The sequence below is a fragment of the Globicephala melas genome, chromosome 6 (assembly GCF_963455315.2).
Source record: "Globicephala melas chromosome 6, mGloMel1.2, whole genome shotgun sequence".
In the NCBI taxonomy this organism is placed as follows: domain Eukaryota; kingdom Metazoa; phylum Chordata; class Mammalia; order Artiodactyla; family Delphinidae; genus Globicephala; species Globicephala melas.
In genome coordinates, this window is record NC_083319.1 from 59,254,646 (window position 1) to 59,270,843 (window position 16,198).

At 35.2% G+C, this 16,198-nt stretch overlaps 1 protein-coding gene across 8 annotated transcripts in view; it reads right to left on the bottom strand.

Annotated features, from left to right (window-relative positions):
- Positions 1-16,198, bottom strand: part of PTPRD (protein tyrosine phosphatase receptor type D) — a 2,143,764-nt gene that overhangs the window by 805,812 nt on the left and 1,321,754 nt on the right. For all 8 annotated transcript variants that reach the window (XM_060300920.1, XM_060300919.1, XM_060300918.1 and 5 more), the window contains exon 9: positions 3,762-3,821. The gene's annotated coding sequence lies outside the window, so the exon portion shown is untranslated. The remainder of the gene's footprint in view (positions 1-3,761; positions 3,822-16,198) is intronic.

The window sequence follows — 16,198 nt, forward strand, 5'->3', positions numbered from 1 at the left end:
ACGTCGTAAAAAGAATGGATGAAGTAGGTATGGATATTTTACACAGAAAACAGAAGACTAAAGGAAGAAATAAAGACAGGTATATTTTTGCATCAATATGAAGAAGACTTTTCTTGCAGTTGGAGCTACCCAGTAATGAAAATGAGGTTTATGTATAGTTTTAATCACTGACTGGCTGACTGTGTGTCATGGGGAAGTTTCCTATGGAGTAGGAGACTGAATTATGTGAACTTCCCTTGTCTTTGTCTCAATTTTTCTTTCCTTTTCTTTTTTTTCTTTTTAATTCAAAAGATAATATGGTTTTCAATGCATAGTTAAAAAAACAAAACAAAACAAAAAAGAACCTGAGTCACAGATATTCTACCAAATATCTTTTTGATCTTGGGCAGCCCATTTTTCTTCTCTGGGTCTAAATTTATCATGTACAAAGCATGGCCTGGAGTCTTTAAAGTATATTTTAGTTCTGATGTTCTCTAACCATACAAATGTAGACATTGAATTAAACTCTAAGTCTATTCATGGTGCAGAATCACTACAATTATGGAGCTGGAAAGCAGTTAGAGCTGGAAAGCATTTAGTCAACCCCCATACACACCATTAGATTATACATATCATAGTTCCTAAATTGTCTTGCTAGTAAATCCTTGGAATAAGTCTTTCTTTTTAATGCTATGTGTATAATATGAACATTTTGGTTATTACCGCTGAATAAAAAAAGTAACTCTCTCAAGCAGAAATGCCCAGAAAACATCCTGCTGAGCTTTCTTCTTCTGGCCATACAGTCTGCATACACAATTAACCTTCCTTTAATTAGATTAACTTTTTCTCTATCTGAGACTGTCAAGTTAATACTGTAATCAAAAAACTATAATAGAGACCTGAATATGTCCCTGCTGTGTATAATGTTAATTACTTCTTCACTCAGAATAACTGAAATCAGGCTCACTTAATGGGATGCCTTAGTTAGCAGATCTGCTTTATTTCTCTAAAATAGTGCTAGTCAGAACTTTATAAACAACTCTTAAAATCACCTAAAAAAAACATAGTATTTCTGACTTTCTTAACTGATGCAATTCCAAGAATTGACTAAAATTGCAGAAGGTTACTATTAGTTATATGAAAATATTTATAGGCATTGGCATTGGTCCTTATATTAAAACATGATACGGCACGGCAAATATTCAAATGTTATCATTAACAAGAAACTAAATTGCACTTGCCAAAATTAGCACACCATTTGGATATAGAACCCACAGTAATATCAGGTTCACCCCACATATCTGTGAATTTCCAAATTCAGACATTTTAACAGTTTCTTGCTAGCGTTAGCTTAATCCAACTATGAAAAGTGACACAATTACATGAAGAAGAAAGCTCATTTAACCAAATTGACTAAACTTGGTCAACGGCCCTAAGGCAAAGTGTTTTAAACCTTTAATTACAGAATAGTGTATTTATCATTAACAGTATTTTATATATCTCATAATGTTCTCAATCAATCACTTATTAAGTATCCATGATGTCAAGGCAGTCTTTCAGCCACTGTGACGAGTATAAACATGAGTAAAAAGACACAGACGCTCCTTTCAAAAAGTTTACAACCCAGGCACTTAAGGAGGAACTGGCAGGAGAGTGGAAGCCTCGTGCTTTTGCCATCTAGTAAGATGGTTTTAGTTCTCTCAACTCAGGGCAATCAAGGACCATGTCAAAACATAGTGGCCTTGTTGTCTCTGGAGTTCTACTGGGTTAGAATTCTGATACTACTACCACTTGTATGAAATTGGGTAAGATATTTAGTTTCTCCAATTCTCAGGTCCTTCATCTTAACGGGGAGATAATTAGAGTACTAACCTCAGAAGTATAATGTGAAAAGTAAATGAAATAGGTGTGCAAATTGCTTTGCACATAATATGCACAGCAAAAACAAAGGTTAAATATATTTAAGAGATACATTAAATAAGAAAGCTGTCTTTTCTTTGGCAAGATTAAGAAGTTAAATATTTTGCAAAGTATTGGATTTAGATGCCTGCAATCAAGACTGATTATATAACATTCACAGACTAGAAAGGGAAATAAGAATTTCTAACACAGTGCCCTGAAACAACACTGTGAGTGAGCTGGTGGTCTTAGATAAATGAAGGGGAAGACAATTTGGTAAATACTGATCAAATATAATGCCCTAAAGAAAGTGTACTGGGCTTCACCTTATAATAGAATTGATTTGTCCTGAAGAAGCAATGTCATAAATGGAGGTATATTTGAAATACTTCGGTCGGCACTAGATCAGACAGCAGTAGAACTTAAAAGAAAATAGGAACATCACTTCTATTATTAGTTTTATGAGAATAAGTAACTTGGATTTCCAAACAACTGGTTTTTAAATTAACTCTGGAATATAACATGCTCAGAAGATGGGAACTGATCTATACAAATTGCTGAACCATAAAAGCAGAATTATTAGTATCATAAGAGAGTCATGAACAAAGACACATGGGAGTTCAGAAGAAGAATAAGACATCATTTTGACGAGGAGTATCCAAGAAAGCTTTAGGGTAAAAGTGAGCTGAATCTTAATGTATAAAATAGAAACCAAAGGGGAAACAGGCTGAAAGCCTGAAATTAAATTTCCTACAATCTCCATCTCTCATTTGTTTGTTTAATCCTCATCTTATTTGACTTCAATGGCATCTTGGTTTCTGAAGGATCTTTGTGTACCTTTTCTATATACAGATACATGCTTTACCTTAGAGTCATAAGAAGTATCAACCCCAAAATGAAGTTAAAAGGAAATATGGGACGTGGCATCCTGTCCTTTAAATTGGGAATACAACATTTTTAGCAGATAAGAGTATTTGAGCATGCTAAGGAACTTCTAAACTTTGTAAACTTCATTTAAAAAATTTGCATTTAGAAACAACAATTAAAAACCATTAAGTTTATTTTATAAGTCATAACATATTTATACTAGATAATAGTTTTAAGTGGTGAGCCAACAGATCAAATATCTTAGCAAGCATAGGAATTATTTATTTCAAAGAATTATAATTTTAAGATTAGACACACACTGTGAAGCTGCAATGAAAAAAGGTACTTGGTAGAGAATTTTATCAAAAAGTATGAGAGATGAATGATTATATTAGAGAGAGGATATGTAGGGTAACAAAGCTGTGTTAATAGCAAAGTTTTGTTGGAAGGTAGTGAAAATTGATAACCTGCAGTTGTTTAACGGAGATTAGACAGTTAAAATTTTTTTAATCTATTTGCTAATTTGTTTTCTCACTTTATTCCCTCATTAACAATAAATAGCTTTGTAGCTCCAGAAGAACCAAAATAAAGTATATAGGCGAGACCACTGCCAAGGGCTAATAATTTCATGGCAGCAGCAGCTAAATTCAATCAACATTTAAATCTTATAGGCATCTGCTACTCCAGATCAAAACATTAACCCATTGTTAGATTTCTCACATACTCATGACTAACACCATCTATAATTCAGAACTGAAAAATAAATCTGTCATTGACAGATTTTTTCCTAGTTGTTCCACTGTTTTGAGTGTGTTGTAATTTTATTTATAAAAGAAAAAAAAAACAACTCAGTCTTAGTATATTTTATAAGAGGAATATCAAGTGAATATAATATAATGTTTGAATATTTCATCCACCCAAACCAATATTTGTTGAGTGCCAACTACATATCAGGCATTTTATCAGGGTGCTACGACCCTAGGAAGAAAAGGAGTTAAGATGTGTTGTAGACTTACCTTGTGTTAGCCACTGTATGTGTTTTCAGACACAGTCCTTGGCCTCAAGAAGCTCAAAACCTAATTAGAAAAATAGAAATAAAAATTATTTAAAAAAAATATTTCAAACACTAAGTTGTCTTCAACATATCATATTTTCACCATTCTTTTTTTTTTTTAGGGGGGATTGAGACAGAGGAGAAAAAACAAGAGGGTTAATGAGAAGCTGGTATCAATTTTATGTCATACAATCTTTAACTGAAAGAGTGAAATACCAACTCAATATGGAATGTTCTTTTGTCCACATGATGGAAAGCAAAGGATATTGAACATTCCTTACAATTCTGAATTGGGATTATAATGTCTAACATAAAATGGTTAAATTAGCTTCTTACAACATCTATTTCATCAAGTCTAATGAATGTCATAGCTTGTTGCTTCCTGAAATTACATAATACTTTCAAATTTCCCATCCTCTGGTCTTTGTGGAGCTGGATGCTGCCAAAGTTCTTAAGGGGATCACTTAAACCATAGCAGCCAAGATAAAGCAAATCCTTGTCTCCCTATTGATCCTGGGACTAACTCACATGGAAGAATTCTAAATCTTACCAGAATTACATTTATGGAAAATAATCTCATTATTAATTTTTCAAAACTCATACTCTGAAACATGTAAAAAAGCACTTTGTCTTAATTCCTTAATAGAATTTAGAATATCCTAATTATTCCTGTTTGCTTTTAGAATTATTTCCTTCTGTCCAGACAACCTTCTTCTCAACTCTTTTTCACACGTTCAACTCTTGTTTCTCCTTCAATTCCCAGGGAAGTTGTCATCTCATGCAGAAAGCCTTCCTTGACATCGTGCTTCCTCCAAGTTTCACTTCAATGTATTTTTTAGATGCTCCAACAGCTCTGTGTACTTCCTTATCACGTTACCTTGTGTCACAGAAACTGGCTAGTTGTTTAGAAAACTGTTTGCCTTTTCCTCTTGTTACAGAGCCGGGCTATGTTCTTTCAGATAGATGTGAGATGTGACTGAATTCTTCACAAGGGAATACAGCCAAATATAAATCATGCCACAATCAGTCCTGGCCTTAAAACATCTCATACATGATCCTTTATTCTGTGTTCCTATCTGCAGGTAGAATCCCTGAGGACCTACAGAAGAAAGATCCCTAAGAAGGAAAGAGCCTTGTCCTTCAGTCACATCTTTTAGGATCACCTCTCACCTCCACTAATAAAGTCTATTCACACTAAGAGTGTTACAAAAATGACTATCCATCACCTGGCCCTGACTAGAAACATCTACTGGCACTGGAGTTTCAGGTAAATGAGAATCAAACTTTGGTTCTTTTTTTATTGAAGTTTAGTTGATATACAATGTTATATAAGTTATAGGTGTACAATGTAGTGATTCACAATTTTTAAAGGTTAGATTCCATTCATAGTTATTATGGAATATTGGCTATATTCCTGTGTTGTACAATATCTCCTTGTAGCTTATTTTATACTCAATAGTTTGTACCTCTTAATCCCCTACCCCTATAGTGTCCCTCTCCCACTTCCTCTCCCCACTGGTAAACACTAATTTGTTCTCTATATCTGTGAGTCTATTTCTTTTTTGCTATCTGCATTAGTTTGTTGTAGTTTTTAGATTTCACATATAAAGTGATATCATGCAGTATTTGTCTTTCTCTGTCTCACTTATTCCACTCAGCATAATACCTTCAAAGTCCATCCCTGTTGTTGCAAATGGCAAAATTTCCTTCTTTTTTATGATTGAGTAGTAGTCCATTGTGTGTGTGTGTGTGTGTGTGTGTGTGTGTGTATACCACATCTTAAAAAATAACTTAAAATTTTATATGGAAACACAAAAGACCCAAAATGGCCAAGACAAAATTGAGAAAGAAGACAGAGCTGAAGGAATCATGTTCCCTGACTTCAGACTATACTACAAAGCTATAGTCCTCAAAACAGTATGGTACTTGCACACAAACAGATCAATGGAACCAAATAGAGAGCTCAGAAATACATGCACACACTATGGTCAATTAATCTATGACAAAGGAGGCAAGAATATAAAATGGAGAAAAGACAGTCTCTTCAATAAATGGTGTTCGGAAAACTGGACAGCTACATGTAAAAGAAAAAAAATAGAACATTCTCTAATGCCATATACAAAAACAAACTCAAAATGGATTAAAGATGTAAATGTAAGACAAGATGTTATAAAAATTTACAGGAAAACATAGGCAGAACACTCTGACATAAATCACAGAAAAAAAAATTTTTTTGATCTCTCTCCTAAAGCAAAGGAAATAAAAGCAAAAATAAACAAACGGGACCTAATTAAACTTAAAAGCTTTTTGCATATCAAAGGAAACCACTGACAAATGAATAGACAACCTACTGAATGGGAGAAAATATTTGCAAATGATACGATCGAAAAGTGGTTAATATCCAAAATATAGAAACAGCTCATACAATTCAACATCAAAAAATAAAAACAAACAAACCAAAACCCTGATCAAAAAAGGGGGCAAAAGACTGGAATAGACATTTTTCCAAAAGAGGACATGCAGATACCCAACAGGCACATGAAAAGATGCTCAACATCAATAATCATCAGGGAAATGCAATCAAAACCACAATGAGATATCATCTCACACCTGTCAGATCGGCTGCCATCAAAAAGAACACAAGTGGGACTTCCCTGGTGGTCCAGTGGTTAGGACTCTGCCTTTCCACTGCAGCGGGCACAGGTTTGATCCCTGGTCAGGGAACCAAGATCCCACAAGCCACGCAGTACTGCCAAAAAAAAAAAAAAAAAAACTGTTGGTGGGAATGTAAATTGGTGCAGCCACTGTGGAAAACAGTATGAAGGCTTCTCAAAAGACTAAAAATAGAAGTAACTGTCATCCAGCAATTCTAATCAAAAGTGTATAACCAAAAGAAACAAAAACAATAATTCAAAAAGATATATGCACCCCAATGTACATAACAGCATTATTTACAATTGCCAAGATATGGAAGCAACCTAAATGTTCATCAACAGATGGATAAATTTTAGTTCTCTGAGCGATTAAAATGGTGGGTATTACAGCACTTAGCCTACAAAGACTGTGATTATTTAATCTGTTTGACCTCCCCCATTGGATTATAAGCTATAGTACTCCCACAGAAACTGGTTTTGTTTTGTTCTAGGTTGCAGCTGGAACATAGTATATGGCACATGATGACCATCTCTCTCTATTTTTTTTAATAACTTCAATTTTATATGATAAAATGTACCATGAAGATTTCATAGGAAATATTATTGCAAATACAGTTTTCCCTTTGGGCGTGGGGGGATGCAAGGCTTCTTTTGGCACAGTCTTCAAAGTACCTTTTGGTAAAAACCTTAAAGGTAGAATCTGATTTTGCTTTGGAGTTCAAAGCAAGTGACAACATTGAAACATTTTTTGCAAAACTGCTTTTGTAGGCTTCTATTTGCAGTTTTGGGTAGAATGGTGAGAGCATTTGCAAAACGTTAGTCAGAAATAACAGACTCAAAAACTCCCTACTGTAGTTGCAGTGATTTGGAATGTCCTTCAAACTGCCACTGGGGATTTATCGCCAATGGAGAGAAAATGAAAGATAATTTTCTTTCTTTTTCAAAACAATAACCAATCACAGCACCCAAGACCTTCTGCTCTTCTCATAGTACAATGAAATAGCTTTTGAATTTCAGACAAAAATAGACACACCTGACAAGCAATATCAAGCCTTAGTCAGCAAGCAACCATGTACTTATTGCCAACCCATCTCTTTCTCACCTTTCTTCTACAGCTAAAAACACTATATACACTGACTCCTTTCGGGAAGCCACCTGTTTGAGGCCACTTCCCAAAGGGCTCTCCATAAATTTCACCCATCTGTCTCTTTACTATTGTCCACTTACAGGTTAAATTTAGTCCTGTTTGGCAGAACCTAACTTTCAGACGCATACTTCCTTTACTTTCAGCCCTGTTTAAGTGAGGAAAATATAGAGATGGTCAGATCTCCCTGCTTCTTTTCTGAAGAATTAAGAGGAAGCTTTTCCTGCTAGACATGCAACTGCATTGCCTTTTAACCTGAAGTAAAAATCCTCAGGCACTATTCTGCAACTCACTTAGATTATGGCTTAACGGCACTGTTAGGCTATATTTTATGATAGCTTTAATACATTTGTAGTTCACTCACATCAATGTTAATATATCATTTACCTTGGTAAAGCACTTGTCTCTTGAGTGTCAGGCAAATGCACCATTGGATCTGCCAACTGAAGCCATTTCTTAGGGATTTTATAGACATGAATGCAACTCTTCTTCTTCTCAGACCACTCCAAAGCTACCTTTCCTTTCTGACTACAAATATCAACCTAATCACCAGTTGATCTAGTAGAGGAGACAACAGAAAGTATGTAACGCCAGCCCAGAATAGAAAACATTCAACTCTTTCTAAGTCATGCTTCACGTTTAGGTCAACTGAATTTCCTACATGTGGCCAAAGTGCAAATTATTAAGTCTCAATTTTGTTTCTTTTCTGAAGACTAAGGATAAGATGGATCATAAATTCCTCTAAGTGGGAGAAAATGGATTTTTGGCAGTTGATTTCACCAAGTAAGCACACCCTCCAGCTCACAGAACATGCCTGATACGGGTGAGAGGATGAAGCACACAAGAAGAGAACTGGTGTAAAGGCATGGATTCTTTCATCTCTATGCTCTCTGCCAAAGTTCTAACTAATTGTTGCAGCTGAGGAAGCTGTAAGAGCTAACGTCAATAACTTTCAATAGCAGAACTGTCCATGGTGAGGTATAATCTCGGCTGATATACTTTTAGTAGTTACAGATGTTCACTGGAAATTGTTCTAAGAACTTTTGAAGGTTTCCATTTACTTTGGACATAACCCCAGTTTTTTGTTCCCCCCACAGAAATAAGAAACATCTCATAAATAGCCTTTCCTCTAGTGTGTTTCACATTGGAAGAATATCATCTTTTATTTTTTAAACAGAGTTAGCTAAAGTCAAATCATGTTATTTTACATTCTGACACATAAAAAAATACTTTGGATTTCCTCACTGTAATTTTTATCTTTGCTATATGGCATCCCTTCTGTTATAATGTGAAAATTCCAAGTTTCATTAATGACTCATGACTCTATCTTATGTAATAGGCATATTTTAATTAAAATACTTCAAACTTTAAAAAGGCATTTTAACAGAAAGATGGAGTTGAATTTATATGCTCTTTTTACAACTCTATTTAAATTTTCAAAAAGTTTACTTCATATGAAGATCTTTTCTTCTGTCAACTCTATCCTAAAACACCAAAAAAATCCTGATTATCAAAATAGCATGCCATTTTAAAACAGTTCCTACATTAGCACAAGTAGCTGTGACCCTTTAAAGTGGTTTAAAATTACATATTAAAGAGATTTCAATTGGAGTTTTCATTCACTTTTATTTGGAATCGCTTGCACATGTTTTTCTTTAGTCCTATTTTTCATGGATTCAAGTTTGTATTAGATAAGCAATACTAGGTAAGCAAACAGCCAGAAAAAAAATAAAATTTGAAATACCTAAAGGTAACTGTTCAAAATTATCAAATTTGTTTTTTCACATGCAGACTGTAGAATAGAAAATCAGTTTAGATCAGGAAGAGAGTATGTTTTAAAGTTTTGTTTTGTCAAACATGTCAGACACCCTAAGTAACATATTTTTGACCCTTCCTCCTCTCCTTCTCTTTTTTATTTTGTTCCCTTTCTACTGTAAATATTTAGTAGATTGAGTGATTTGGAACTTTGTTAATTGAACAGAAAAATCCTACCTTAAACCACATTGCAATTAACATAGAAACTTAGGAAAAATATTCTACAATAAAGAAGGTTACTGGAGTATAAGATTTTCATAACACATATGGCAGGATATACAAACTGGGATAACAAATGTGCATCTCATCACTAAAGAATGAGAGGTTTTTTTTCTTTTTTAACATCTTTATTGGAGTATGATTGCTTTACAATGGTGTGTTAATTTCTGCTTTATAACAAAGTGAATGAGTTATACATATACATATGTTCCCATATCTCTTCCCTCTTGCGTCTCCCTCCCTCCCACTCTCCCTATCCCACCCCTCTAGGTGGTCACAAACCACCGAGCTAATCTCGCTGTGCTATGCGGCTGCTTCCCACTAGCTATCTATTTTATGTTTGGTAGTGTATATATGTCCATGCCACTCTCTCACTTTGTCACAGCTTACCCTTCCCCCTCCCCATATCCTCAAGTCCATTCTCTAGTAGGTCTGTGTCTTTATTCCCGTCTTACCCCTAGGTTTTACATGACCTTTTTTTTTTTCTTAGATTCCATATATATGTGTTCGCATACAGTATTTGTTTTCTCTTTCTGACTTACTTCACTCTGTATGACAGACTCTAGGTCCATCCACCTCACTACAAATATCTCAATTTTGTTTCTTTTTATTGCTGAGTAATATTCCATTGTATATATGTGCCACATCTTCTTTATCCATTCATCTGTTGATGGACACTTAGGTTGCTTCCATGTCCTGGCTATTGTAAATAGAGCTGCAATGAACATTTTGGGACATGACTCTTTTTGAATTATGGTTTTCTCAGGGTATATGCCCAGTAGTGGGATTGCTGGGTTGTATGGTGGTTCTGTTTTTAGTTTTTTTAGGAACCTCCATACTGTTCTCCATAGTGGCTGTATCAATTTACATTCCCACCAACAGTGCAAGAGTGTTCCCTTTTCTCCACACCCTCTCCAGCATTTATTGTTTCTAGATTTTTTGATGATGGCCATTCTGATATCTCATTGTAGTTTTGATTTGCATTCCTCTAATGATTAATGATGTTGAGCATTCTTTCATGTGTTTGTTGGTAATCTGTATATCTTCTTTGGAGAAATGTCTATTTAGGTCTTCTGCCCATTTTTGGATTGGGTTGTTTGTTTTTTAATATTGAGCTGCATGAGCTGTTTATATTTTTGGAGATTAATCCTTTGTCCGTTGATTCGTTTGCAAATATTTTCTCCCATTCTGAGGGTTGTCTTTTCGTCTTGTTTGTGGGTTCCTTTGCTGTGCAAAAACTTTTAAGCTTCATTAGATCCCGTTTGTTTATTTTTATTTCCATTACTCTAGGAGGTGGATCAAAAAAGATCTTTCTGTGATTTATGTCAAAGAGTGTTCTTCCTATGTTTTCCTCTAAGAGTTTTATAGTGTCCGGTCTTAACATTTATGTCTCTAATCCATTTTGAATTTATTTTTGTGTATGGTGTTAGGGAATGTTCTAATTTCATTGTTTTACATGTAGCTGTCCAGTTTTCCCAGCACCACTTATTGAAGAGGCTGTCTTTTCTCCACTGTATATTCTTGCCTCCTTTATCAAAGATAAGGTGACCATATGTGCATGGGTTTATCTCTGGGCTTTCTATCCTGTTCCACTGATCTATATTTCTGTTTTTGTGCCAGTACCATACTGTCTTGATTACTGTAGCTTTGTAGTATAGTCTGAAGTCAGGGAGCCTGATTCCTCCAGCTCCAGTTCTCAAGATTGCTTTGGCTAAGAATGAGAGGTTTTTTGACTGTGCGTTTCCACATGGTCTCTTTAAAAAAAACACGCAGGAGTTTTTGAAAGCCCAAGTACTTTCTAAATTATTATTTTTTAACTCAAAGTACAGTGCACTTATAGAAAAGTGCATAAGGAATGAATCATATAAAAGCTAATACCAGGTAAACACCACCTGGCTCAAAATATAGAACATTTCTACGGCTACAGCAACCTCATGCTCCCTCACAATCCCATTTCCCCCTCTTCATCAAAGGTAAACAAACATTATCTTGATTTCTAACCCTATAGTTTAGAGCTGCCTTGAACATTATATAAATATAATCATATATTACATATTGCTTTGTGTCTGGCTTCTTTATTCACCATTCTGCTCATTAGTTTCATTCATGTTGGAATTTGTCAAAAATCATTTGAATATACCACACTTTCTATATCCATTCTATTGTTATTGAACATTGGGTCATTTCTAGTTTAGAGCAATTATAATTAATGCTGCAATAAACATCCTTGTAAAATATTTCTTGGTACACATATTGTATATAATGAGGAGTGGAATTGCTGGATCATCTGGTACATACATGTTCAACTTCAGTAGATAATGCCAAACTGTTTTCCAAAGTGGATGTAGCAATTATACTCCCCTGAAATACATGTGTTCCTGTTGTATCACGTCTTTGCCAATACCTGGTAGGGGTACTTGCTTTGAATGTCTAGGTTAGATCAGTGAAAGAGGAGAGAGAGAATGAAGGCTTGAGGTGGAAGCAGGAAGGCTCCTGACCCAGAGTCTAGTTGACTAGTAGGAGAACAATGATTGTGCTGTGAGTGGTGAAGATTTGAACGTCACTACCAAGGACAAGGATTTTTCTTTGAAGTCGGAGAATCCATGAAGTGTTGGTGAGTCAAGTGAAAAGCATGGTATTCTGTAGAATTATGAGGGTGCAAATTAATCTGGCAACGGAATTTTGGTGCATAATAAATCGTGTGTGTAGGGGAGGGAGGGCTTGAGTCCTTTCACAGGCAAATAGACAAATCCAATACATAAAATAGGAAGAGTCTACGTAGGAGAATCATTAGAAATATCTAGAGTGGTAGATTAAGGATGAAAAATATCACAAGAGTAAAAGTTTGCTACGAAGAACTACTTTATATCATTCTATCCTGAACAACATCTTATTCTTTTTGTGATCAATTTTGAACATAGTGTGTCTCAGAAGGGATGGGAAAACAATTCCACTATTTTCTGATATGAGAATTTCCCATCAGTGTTTACTGAACTGTTTTAGTAAGTGATTGCTTTATAAGGTAATTATTTTATAATTATCCTATAAAGCCTACTTTAAAAATGTCCTCTAGAGCCAGAAACAATCATACAATTTTATAGTTGGAAGAGGTCTTGGACAACATCTAATTAAACCTTCTCATTTCACAGATGAGGAGGTATAGGTGCACAGTTGCCCAGTTACTTGATCAGGCTAAGGCACTAGTTAATGCAAATGCAGAAGAATCCAGGTCTTTTGACCTAGAAGATAATCATCATAAATTCACTTTATTAAAGCAACACTGAAAAATGTCTTTCTTGATTTTCCTTACGTGGCCTATTTCTACACATCTATCAGAACTCACCAGAGTTCATCTACTTTAAGACCTTCTCATCTCCTCTTTACTTTCATCTACTTTAAGATCTCTGATCTCCTCACTCTTTAAGTCTGAGTTACATGTCTTACTATGTCTTAAATGACAATTTATAACGACTTCTATTCTGAAATTGTCTATATACTTATCTCTTTGCCCACTATATTGAGGAACCAGAAGGTAGGGACTGCTTTTTTCTCTGCTTAGGCCTTAGCATTTTGCAAAAACTTAATGTACAACAGTACTTGTTAAATATTTGTAGAATGAGTTAAATGTGTCAAAATTTGGTCCATAATCATTTTGGTATGTACGTAGGTAGAGGTGAAATATGTGACTTTACCCATCATGTTAGTCTTTTGGGCTGTTCATTGATACTTCTATTTCTCTTCTTTTCAGGCACATGGTAGAAATGTAGTTCCTTATACCTTTGAAATTAGTGTGGCTCTGTTATTTGAGCAGAAGTAACACATGTCACTTCCATGTAGAAGCCTTTAATAGTCATCAATTTGCTCTTCCCTCCCTCCAGCTTCAATGATCTTGGAGACTGAGTGAGGAAAACAATCCTTAACCAACCCATAATAGACATGTAGGATGATAGAGAAGTAATCTCTATTGTTTTAAATCAACAGGATTTTAGAGTTGCTACTGCAGTATAACCTAGCATGCCCTGGCTTAATTGTAATGAGATGAGACTGGGGACTCCGGGAGAGAGTGAGTCTTTGTATGTGGGAGGGACATGAACCATCGGGGGCCAAAGGGTGGACTGCGGTAGACAGTTTCTAAAATGGATCTTGAAGATCTCCATCTCCCGGCATTTGTGTGCTGTGTAAGTCCCTCTCCTCTGAATGTGAGTTAGACCTAAGATTTGTTTCTACAAAAAAAAAAAAAAAAAGCAAAAGTGATAGGATGTTGCTTATGAAATTAGATTTTTAAAAGACTGTGGCTTCCTTCTTGATCATCCCTCTGACTTTTTCTTTCTTGGAGCCCTTGGTCTGGAGAAAGTGAGCTGCCATGTGGTGAGTAAACCTATTGAAAAAGCTACATGGCAAGGGATTAACGTCACTGGTTTATATCAGGGAAGTGTGTAAGGTTTGTAAACAGTCAATGAATGAGCTTGAAAGTGGATCTCCTGTGCTTTGCCAAAATCATGTTAGTATACTTGGAAGTGGATCATCTTCCATTTGGGCCTTGAAATGACCCCAGTCCTGGCTGATACCTTGACTGCAATCTTGTGGGAGATTCTGAGTCAGAGGCACCCAGCTATACAACCCTAATTCATAACTCACAGAAACTACGAGATAATGAAAACTTGTTGTTTCAAACTGCTATGTTTTGGGATAATCTGCTACCCCGCAAGAGATAACTAACGCATTTTGTGAGTAATTCCCTGTGTAAATATGTTGTAACAATAGGGCAGGCACATTCACTTCATGTCAGACATGCCTGATGATGACTATATCTGAAGTTAAATGTACTCTTTTAATTCTTTATTTATTGAAGCATTGTAATATAGTTATAGCCCATTGGTGGATATAGGAACCCAAAGCCATATAAAAAGCAAATTCATACTTTAGTTATTTGATCAGTTAATGATATCAAAACTTTATAGATATGAACAAGGATTTCTGAATCTAAGTAATGATGATCAGTATTTAGCATACTAGGAAGTCAGGTATTTTGGACCTCTTTGATTTTCCCAGATAACAGAAAACATGATTTGTACATTAAGGAGAAGCATGGGTTACATTAGACCATTTTCCTGTAGCTCCAATATAAGCTGACATTTACATAAATAGCTATCCCAATTCTTGTATTGCTTCTGAAAAATTTATCAAAATATGGTCAAAAGAGTGAAAGGACAGTATGAGATGAGGGCTCTCAGGCTATTTTGAGTCATCTGACTCTAAAAATGAGGGCATGACACCTACACGTTTTCCCATAGCTGTTCAATATCAGGAATCCAGGACAGTGTCTGTTCAGTAAATCAGAGAGTTAATGTTAAATTCTATATAGCAAAGATGAAAAAAATAAGCTGTAAGAAAAAAATTACAAAGTATGTGGGAGAAAGCAAGACAGCAGGTCTCATAGGAAAAAATAAACTCTTATGCTGAAAAATTTTCTGCTAGCAACCTTAGGACAATACAATAAGGCTTGAGCCCCACAGAGGGACGCTGCTTAGCTATTAAGCTAACAAGAGACTTGGAAGACAGGTATTCTAGCTATTAAAAGGTTTTTCATAGGTGAGTACAATTGTTTTCACATGTTTGAAATCTACCGTTTCAATCCCACCAGGCATTCCTGATGAATACTGCATTTTCCACAGAAGCAACCATTTATAATTTCCTTTTATTCTTGTTTGTTACTACAAAAGACTCGGTCTCAGGGGGGTTTTGATTACGATGAGACAAAGAATGAAACAAATAAGAGTCTGTTAAATGTCTGCCTGAAACCAGAGCTGCACCACTAAATATGAAAGACTCTTCAAAACCAATAATGAAATAATCACCCTTTTTGCAAGACTGATAAGAAAATGAAGGCGAGATGTATATTTGGGGAAACTAATTTACACTGTAGGAGGAAAGAGTAGGAAGAAGAGCAATGACAGAAAATCAACTGTTAATAAATATCAGAGAGTGCCGAGAAATCACAAGATAAGCTGTAGCATATGTTCCTCCAGCTAGAATATGGCAATCATTTACCTGAGAAGAGAAGCTCATAGGCTCCCCCACCCCCTCCAACAGGCAATCATTTTGCATTTTACATTATTTGAAAAGAGCTTGATTATTTTCCTTTGAAAGAAACCGGACTGATTCACATTTACCTGTCAACAGAATGTTCTATTCCTCTGTTTTGCCTGTCTATTTAAAGGCATATGACCTGACTATGAAATTCCATAGACAAATAGTTCATCAGATGTAAATAAATAATAGTGAGTGTCCAGCTCATGTTTTTATGTGTTTTTTTTTTGGCTAAATTATAATCCACAGCCTGATAAATATGACTGATAATTGCAGTAATATGTTGAGATAATGAATATTGCTTTATTCAAGGTCATATACAATCTTTAAAAATCATATCCAGAGGGAAAAGTTCCACATGAAAATGATAATTATGTTATTTGAAGTCTAGTTTAAAAGGAGCAGCATAATATATAATCTCTTCTGGTTTTGTAAACCTGTATATTTAAACGTTGCTCTATCAAGAAGGGATCAACA